Genomic DNA, 9,552 nt, shown 5'->3' with positions numbered 1-9,552 from the left:
CTCTCCTCCTCCTCCTCCCTCTTTCCCCCTCTCCTCTCTCCTCCTCCTCCTCCTCCCTCCTTCCTCCCTCTTCCCTCCTCCCTCCTTCTCCTCCTCCTCCTCCTCCTCCTCCTCCTCCTCCTCCTCCTCCTTACTCTTCTCTCCTTATGTGGTGGTTGGGGGGGGAGGGAAGGAGGGAGGAAGGGAAATGGAGAAGGAGTAAGAGAGAAAGAGAGAGAGAGAGGGGGGGGGGGGTAGAACGCAAACACACACACACACACTTACATGTCCCGTTTCTACACTTTTTACTGTCGCTTCCCCTCCCCCACACCCCCATCTCTCCCCCCATACCCCCCTCCCTCCCCCACACCCCCTCCCTCCCTCCACACCCCCTTCCCTCCCTCCACACATACATCCTCCTTACCCTCCCCCCTTCCCTCCCTACTCCCATCCCCCCTCCCCCCTCTCCCCCCATCTACACCCTCCTTCCCCCAACGCAATTATCCTCACCCGCTCTCCTCTTCCTTCCTTCCTTCCTTCCTTCATTCATTTATTTATTTATTTATTTATTTATTTATTCATTCATTCATTCATTCATTCATTCATTCATTCATTCATTCATTCATTCATTCATTCATTCATCCATCCATCTATCCATCCATCTATCCATCCATCTATTCATCCATCTATCTATCTATCTATCTATCTATCTATCTATCTATCTATCTATCTATCTATCTATCTATCTATCTATCTATCTCTATCCATCCATCCATCTAACCACTTAGATCCCATTCTCCCATCCACCTAAAACACATCCATCCACAGATCCACTTCTCAAGCCCACTACCCACCTATCCACAACCCACCTACCCAAACCCACCCACATCCGCTCACATACCCACCTCCCAAAACTCAACTACCCACATACCCATCCACCCAAACACACCCAGATATCCACCTCCCGAAACCCACCCACCCAAGAACTCATCAACCCACCCACTCAAAAACCCACCTATCCACTAACCCACATACCCAAAGACCCACCCAAACCCACCCTCTTACCCAAAGACCCACCCAAACCCACCCTCTTACCCAAAGACCCACCCAAACCCACCCTCTTACCCAAAGACCCACCCTCTTACCCAAAGACCCACCCAAACCCACCCGCATACCCAAAGACCCACCCACATACCCAAGCCCACCCACACCCACCCGCATACCCAAAGACCCACCCAAATACCCAAGCCCACCCACACCCACCCAAGCCCACCCACGGAAGGCAGAAGACGTTTAAAGCACTTATCTCTCGCCCTCCGTCAGTCAGGATTAGGCGAGGCAAGGGCGCCGGTTCTCCGAAGGGCGTGAGGGAGGGCGCCGCATCTGCAGGAGTGGGTGGGGGGGGTGAGGAAGGGAGGTGGGGGGGTCGAGGGTGGGAGGGAGGGGGGTTTAATATACTGCGGAAGGGGGGGGGGTGAGGAGGAGAAAGAGGAGGAGGAGGAGGAGGAGGACAAGTAGGAGGAGGAGGAATTGGAATAGAAGAGGAAGAGGAGGAGGAGGAGGAAAAGAGAAGGGAGAGGAGGAAATGGAAGAGGAGGAAAAAGAAAAGGGAAAAGAGGAGAAGGAAAGGGAGGAGGTGCGGTAAAAGGAGGAAGAAGAAGAAACAGAAGAAGAGAGGCAGGAGGAGGAAGAGACAGAAGAAGAGGTAGAGGAAAGGGAGGAAAAGATAGGAGTAAGTGAATAATAAAGAGAAGAAGGAAGGAAGTGGAAACGGGAAGGAAGAAGAGAAAGAGGGGTTAAGAAGGAAGAAAATGGAAGCAAAGAAGAGGAAATAAAGAGGAGAAAAAGGAGGAGGAAGAGGAGATGAAAGTGGAGGAAATAAGGAGGAGGAAAAATAAGGAAAAAGAAGATGAGAAAGAGGAGGAAGAAGAGAAGGAGACGAAAGAGAAAGAAAAGAGGAGGCGAAAGAAGATGAGAAAGAAATGGAATAAAATTTACCCGTTTCCTTCGCCAGTATTTGGCTCCCCCAAAAGAACTTAGTTTTATTAGATCCCTTTGTCATTTCGTTAGCGGGGGAGACGCGCTCGAAACCTCGGGCCCGAAAACGCCAGGGGGGGGGGGGGCGTGAGGAGAGGGAATCTCTCGAGGGCTTTGCTTCCGTGACAACAGCTCTCGAAAGTGGACCTTTCTCGCTCTCTGTCTTTCTCTCTCTCTCGCTCTCGCTGTCGCTCTCTGTCTTTCTCTCTGCTCTCTCTCTCTCTCTCTCTCTCTCTCTCTCTCGCTCTCTCTCTCTCTCTCTCTTTCCATTATTCTGTCTGACCTCCCCTTCCTACTCAAAGCTCCCTCCCTCCCTTCCCTTTCCTCTTCCCCCCTCCCCCTCCCCCCTTCCTCCTCACCTCCCCCCCCTCAAAGCTCCCTCCCTCCCTTCCTTCATATCCCCCCCCTCGCCCCATCCCCCCCCCCCCGAAAACCCCAAAAGGGAAGTGGCCAAGGGACTCCCTTATCTCGGCCCCGACGGCGCAGACCCTCCCTAAGGGCCGGCCGCTGGGGGTAGGGCGCGGGGAGGAAGAGGGAGAGGGGAAATAGAAAGAGGAGGAGCGGAAGGAGAGAGAGGAAGAGGGAAAGAAGGAGAAGGAGAGAGAGGAAGAGGGAAAGAAGGAGAAGGAGAGAGAGGAAATGAAAGTGAGGAAGGGAAGAAAATGTGATAATGTGGAAGAGAAATAGATAATAGAAGAGGGAAATAGAATGAGAGAAAGTAAAGAAGAGAAAAAAAAGAAAGAGAGAGAAAGAGAAAAGAGAAGAGAAAGTAAGGAAAGAATGAAAAAAAGATAGAGACAAAAAGATAAGAGAAAAGAGAAAATAGAGATAAATACAGTAAAGAGAGGAAGATGAAAGAAAGAAAGAAAAATAGAGGGATAGAAAGCGATAAAAAAAGTAAAAAGAGGAATATGAGAGAAAGAACAAAAAAAAAAAAAAAAAAAAACAAGAGAAAATGAGAAGATAAAAAAAGAAAATAAACGGAGAGAAAACAAGGAAAGAAAGAAGAACAGATAAAGAGAAATAGAAAGGGAAACAGAAGAGAAACGAGAAAATAGTTTCACATCGTCAACTCGAGCCAAGTTGATCCTGAGATCGCATTAAGAAGAAGAATTAAGAGGAAGAAGAAGAAGAGGAATTAAGAGGAAGAAGAAGAAGAGGAGGTGGAAGGAGAGGAAGGAGGAGAAGAAGAAAGAGAAGAAGAAGAATTAAGAGGAAGAAGAAGAAGAGGAGGTGGAAGGAGAGGAAGGAGGAGAAGAAGAAAGAGAAGAAGAAGAAGAATTAAGAGGAAGAAGATGATGAAGAAGAAGAGGAAGGGGGGGGGGGAGAAGAAGAGGAGGAGAAGAAGGAGGAGAAGAAGAAGAAAAGAAGAAGAAGAAGAAGAAGAAGAAGAAGAAGAAGAGGAAGGAAAAGGAGGAGAAGAAGAAGAAGATTAAGAAGAATAAGAATAAGATGAAGAAGAGGGAAAAAAAAAACGGAAACAGAAGAACACGAAGAAATTCCTGACGAGAACAGAGGCCTCGATAACAACACAAAAATAACACGTGATCTAGAATCCTATATGCTAATTAGCTCATCTCCCACTGCCAATCAAGGAGTGGGCGAGGAGGGCGGTTTTCGGTGTTTTATCTTGTTGAATGAGGGAGAGGGAAGGTGAGGGAGAGGGAGGGAGAGTGGGAGAGAGAGGGAGTGGGGGAGGGAGAAGGAGAGGGAGGGAGAGAGGGAATGGGTGTGGGAGAGGGAGAAGGAGGGAGAGAGGGAGGGAGTGGGAGAGGGAGAAGGAGAGGGAGAAGGAGAGGGAGGGAGGGAGGGAGTGGGTGTGGGAGAGGGAGAAGGAGGGAGAGAGGGAGAGGGAGGGGAGTGGGATAGAGAAAGTAAGGAAAGATACTGTTACTGACAGTGAGGATAATAATAATAATAATAATAATAATATTAATATCAATAATCAAGATAATAATAATAATAATAATTATTATAGTAATAAGAATAATCATAAAGATAATAATCATTACCTTTATCACAATCATTATTATATGAATATCATTACCACCATAATTACGACTATAACAAAAGTAAAAAAAAAAAAAAAAAAAAAAAAATACCGATGCCCCAAGCCAACCCACAACGAACCACTCCGGCTGGGAAGGTGACCAGATAAGGTCATGACCCGAGACCCGTAAACAGCGTCTCCAAACCGCGGGGCAACCTGCCGTGACCCTCTCAGACAGATCTCCCCTGTGATAAGCTCGCTGTGTGTGTTGAGATAAGAGATAAGGCTGGTGGGAGATGGGATGGGGGGGGGAGGATGGAGGGTGGGGGAGGGGGGATGGAGGATGGGTGGGGGAGGGGGAGGTGGGGGGGATGGAGGAGATGGGATGGAAGGGGGGAGGGGGTGGGGGAGATGGGAAGAAGGGAGGGTGGGGGAGGGAGAGGGCGAGATGGAGGATGGTGGTGGGGGAGGAGGGAGAAGGGAAGAGGGGAGGGGAGAAGGGTAGGGGGAGAGGATGGAGGAGATGGAATTGGGGGAGGAGGGGGGGGACAAGAGAATTGTGGGGAGGGGGGGGGTGGGGGAGAAGGGAAGGGAGAAGGGGGGGGGGGAGGGACAGTCTATGGTTAAGGATGGTCAATTTTTTTTCTTTTTCTTTAAAGGAATTGGGTTTCGTGTGGGAGGAGGGGGGGGTCATGCATGGGGGAAGGGGGGGAGGGGAGGGAGGAGATATGCAGTTTTCTCTTATTCTCGTTTATTCTTTTATTCCTTTGTCTGTTTACTTTGTTTTTCTCTTTCTGTTTGCGTATATATGTATAAAGACATATTCTGATATAAACTCCATTATTGATGACGTAACATTTAGGTCTATAGTATAAGGTAATATGTGTGAATATAAGGAAAATAAGACACAAAATAAGGGAAAATATTAGATATATCATGGAAATTTCCTTAATAAATGGAGCTTTTGTGTGTGTGCGTGTGTGTGTGTGTGTGTTTGTGTGTATGTGTATGTGTGTGTGTGTGTGTATATGTGTGTGTGTGTGTGTATCTATGTGTGTATACATGTGTCTGTATCCACATACGTACATAATTGTGGTATATTCATATCCATATACACATAAAGTATAGGCAGAATTCTGATATATCTATATGTACACATCAATATACATGCATATAGCTGGTAAATCCATGTTCGTGTACACATTAGATATATGCAAATGAATAGTTAAAAACCACGATTACATAGACCTGTATTACTGAGATATAAACATATAAACATAAACATATAAACATAGGCATATTACTTAGACTTAAATAAACCTCACGATTACTTAGAACCTATATTACTTAGACATAAATAAACCTCACGATTACTTAGAACCTATATTACTTAGACATGAATAAACCTCACGATTACTTAGAACCTATATTACTTAGACATAAATAAACCTCACGATTACCTAGACCTTAAATTACTTAGGCCTACATTACTTAGACATAATAACTAACCGTTTTTTTTTTAGTTTTTTTCAGGTAAGTGGCTCTGGAGATTCCCCCAAGACCGTGAGAATCAGTGTTTGTTTGTCTTGCCTGCATTCGAAGGAACAACTTGATGTTATCTAAGTTTCTAAGTTTCTGGGGGATGCTTGGACCTCTTCCCCCCTCCCCCCTCCCCTCCCTCCCCCCCTCCCCCCCGAAGCAGCTTCCTTCCTACCCCCCCCCCCCCCCGATTCTCCTACCTCCTCCCTTCCCCCTCGGTTTTTATTTTATTTTTTATTTTTTGCTTTGTTTTTGTTGTTTTTGTTTTTTCTTTTCTTTCCTTTTTTTTTCTCTTTTTCTTTCTCTTTTGTCTTTCTTCGTTGTCTGTGTTTTGTGTTCCTCCGTTATGTCTTTCGTCTGTATCTCTTTCTTATCTTATTTTTTTTTCTCTCTCATTTCTTTCTTTATTCTCTCCTTCTCCCTCATCCCGCTTTTCCATCTCCTCCATTTCCCTCCCACTCTTAGCATCTCTTCTTTTCTCTCTCTCTCCCCTCCCCCTTCCCCTCCCATTCTCCCTCCCCTCCCTCCCTCCCTCCCTTCCCCTCCCTTTCTCCCTCCCCTTTTCCCTCCCTCCCTCCCTTCCCTTCCCCTTCTCCCTTCCCTTCTCCCTCCCTCCCTCTCTCTCCCCTCCCCTTCTCCCTTCCCTCCCCTCCCTCCCTCCCTTCCCCTCCCCTTCTCCCCATCCTTCTCCCCATCTCCCCCCTCCCGTCCCCTTCCCCATCCCCCTCTCTCATCCCCCTCCCTCCCTCCTTCCTCCCCCTCCCATCCCAATCATCCCTCTCCCCCTCCCCCCCTCCCCTCCCCCTTCGCATCCCTCCTCTTCCCCCCTCCCATCCTTCCCTATCCCTCCCCCCTCCCCTCCACCTCCGCATCCCAATCCCCCTCCCCATCCCTCCCCTCCCCCCTGCCCCTCCCATCCCAATCACCCCCCCCCCCCGCCCATACATCTCCGGGCGACGTCGGGAAAGAATGCGTCAAAGAGAACGCTTAAGAGGGGGAAGACAGTGCTATGTTTAGGCGTTTGTTTGGACGGGGCCTTCACAATGGCTTCCGTTCTTGGCCTTTCTCCTGTATTTTACTCCCTTCTTTTCTCTTTCTCTCTCTCTCTCTTTTTTTTTGTCTCTCTTTCGTTCTTTTTTTTTCTCTATATTTTTCTTCTTATTTTTTTTCTCCATTTCTCTTCTTTTCTTTTTCTTTTTCTGTCTCTTTTTCTGTGTCTATTTTTCGTTTTCTGTGATTTTTTTTCTTGTATTTTGCTCTGTTTTATCTATTCATTTTTTTATATTTCATATTTTTCCTTTTTCCTTTTCTCCTCTCTTTTGCTTTTTGTTTTTCTTTATTTATTTATTTTTCTTTGTTTTCTTTCCTTTTTTTTTTCTTTTTTCGCTCTTTTCTTTCCACCTGCTTCTTCATCTTTTCATTTCTTATTCTTCATTCTCTTTTTCTCTCTCTTCCTTTGTATTTTTTGATAAGTCTTTTCTTATCTTTTCTCTATCAATTAATGTCACTTTTCCTGTCTATATTCACTCATTATCTATGTCCTTTTCTCTCTTTCTCTATAGAACCACACACACACACACACACACACACACACACACACACACACACACACACACACACACACACACACACACACACACACACACACACACACACACACACGCACACACGCACACACGCACACACACACACACAAACACACACGAGACACTTATACATTATCTATGTCTATATCTGTTTTTAGTTTATCTTTCTCTCTCTCTCTCTCTCCTCTCTCTCTCTCTTCCTCTCTCTCTCTCTTCACCTCTCTCTCTCTCTCTCTCTCTCCTTTCTCTCTCTCTTCTCTCTCTCTCTCTCTCTTTCACCCTCTCTCTCTCTCTCTCTCTTTTCCCTCCCTCTTTCCCTCCCTCCTTCCTCCCTCCCTCCCTCCCTCCCTCCCTCCCTCCCTCCCTCCCTCCCTCCCTCCCTCCCTCCCTCCCTCCCTCCCTCCCTCCCTCCCTCCCTCCCCCCTCTCTGTCTGCTGTGTGGCGCAGTGGTAGCGATCTCGTCTAGCAATCTTGTTCTTGTGCGTTCAAATCCCTCGCCGCCAGTGGATGGCAACCCCGGCCATTTCTTACAGAAAGAAATAGACAGCATGTCACACTAAGAATATCCTTTGTAACAAATGGAATTAAGCAAGTGATTTGATTTGATTTATTTATCAAATACTCTCTCTCTCTCTCTCTCTCTCTCTCTCTCTCTCTCTCTCTCTCTCTCCTCTCTCTCTCTCTCTCTCTCTCTCTCTCTCTCCTCTCCTCTCGCTCTCTCTTTCCCTCTCTCTATCTATCTTCTCTCTCTCTCTCGTCTCTCTCTCTCCCCTTCTCTCTCTCTCTCTCTCTCTTCTCTCTCTCTCTCTCTTTTCTCTATCTCTTCTCTCTCTCCTCTCTTCTCCTCCCTCTCTCTCTCCTCCTCTCCCTCTCTCTCTCCCGCGTCTCTCTCTCTCTCTCTCTCCCCCTGTCTCTCTCTCTCTCTCCATACACACCGTACACGCTATACTATTATCTCTATTATCGTCGTCTTTCTCCTCCGTATCTCCTCCTCTCTCTCTCCTGAAGATTTACGGGAAACTTGCCTTTAAATTTCCCTGCCACTTGAGATAGTCCGCGCGAGACACTTGCGTTAGGTATCCGCTATCAATTATTTGTTTTAATTTCTATTTTTCTGCCTTTCCTTCTCGTCCCATTTACTCTTCTGCTCCTTATTTATCGTCTTCGTACCTTTTTTTTTTTCTCTCTCTCTCCTTTTCTTTCTTTTGCTGTTATCTTTATCTTTTTTTATTTCCTTTTTCTTGATATTTCCTTTTTTTTTCACCCCTAGAATGGAGTCGCAGATCCAATTTTAAAAGGTGTTTGTGTCAGCTGGCGACGGCGGGCGTTCTCGTAGCCAGAGATTAATGCGCATACATTTTCCCACCTGCGAACGCCTCCGGATTTATTCTCGCCGAGGCTCATAATTCTAGTTTTTTTGTTTTTTTGTCTTTTTTAATGCAGCGGGACCGCGACGTTGAGACTCCTCAGCCCACACGAACGCGTTTGTGTATCCCAGGATTCATTAACATATTCTCGAAATACACGGGCGTCTGCGGGATTGTGTTTGTCTCCCCGTGTTTCTCGAACTCCTCTCTCTCTCTCTCTTCTTCGCCCCCTCTCTCTCTCTCCTTCTCTCTCTCTTCTCCTCTCGTCTCTCTCCTTTTTCTCTCTCCCTCTGTCCCTCATCTCTGCTCTCTTCTCCTCTCTCTCTCTCTCCCCTCTCCTCTCTCCTCCCTCCTCCCTCCTCTCTTCCTCCCTCTCTCTTCTCTCCCTTCTCCTTCCCTCCCTTCCTCCTCCCTCCTCTCTCCCTCCATCCCTTTCCTCTTCCGTTCCCCCTTGTTGTTGTTGTTGTTGTTGTTGTTGTTGTTGTTCTTCTTCTTCTTCTTCTTCTTTCTTTCTTTCTTCTTCTTTGTGGATGTTCGATTGCCATATGGGACGTGATTTGATAATGGTTTATTTTAATTCTTTTTATCATCATTATTATAATTCATAATTATCTGTTATTTTCATCTATTTATCATTATCATTTATTTATTGTTATTCCTTTATGATCATCATTTTTATCTTGGGGGGGGGGGGGGGATTGATGTTATTTGGGTGCTACATATATTATATATATATATATATATAATATATATAATTATATATAATATATATATCTATATTTATAAATAATATATATATATATTATAAAACACGTATGAAAATTAATACATAACTCTATTTTCTTTTATCTATTTATCATTATTATTATTTATCATTATCTGTTATTGTTATTATCATTATTTTTATTATTTATTATTATTATTATTACATTATTATTATTAATTATTATTATTATTATTAATTATTTTATTTATTATTAGTATTATTATTATTAATTATTATTAATATATTATTATTATTATTATCGTTATACTAATAATAATATATTTAAAC

Source organism: Penaeus monodon, chromosome 17 (genome assembly GCF_015228065.2).
Source record: "Penaeus monodon isolate SGIC_2016 chromosome 17, NSTDA_Pmon_1, whole genome shotgun sequence".
Taxonomy (NCBI): domain Eukaryota; kingdom Metazoa; phylum Arthropoda; class Malacostraca; order Decapoda; family Penaeidae; genus Penaeus; species Penaeus monodon.
The sequence above is the reverse complement of the archived record's forward strand: the minus strand, read 5'-3'. Positions refer to the sequence as shown.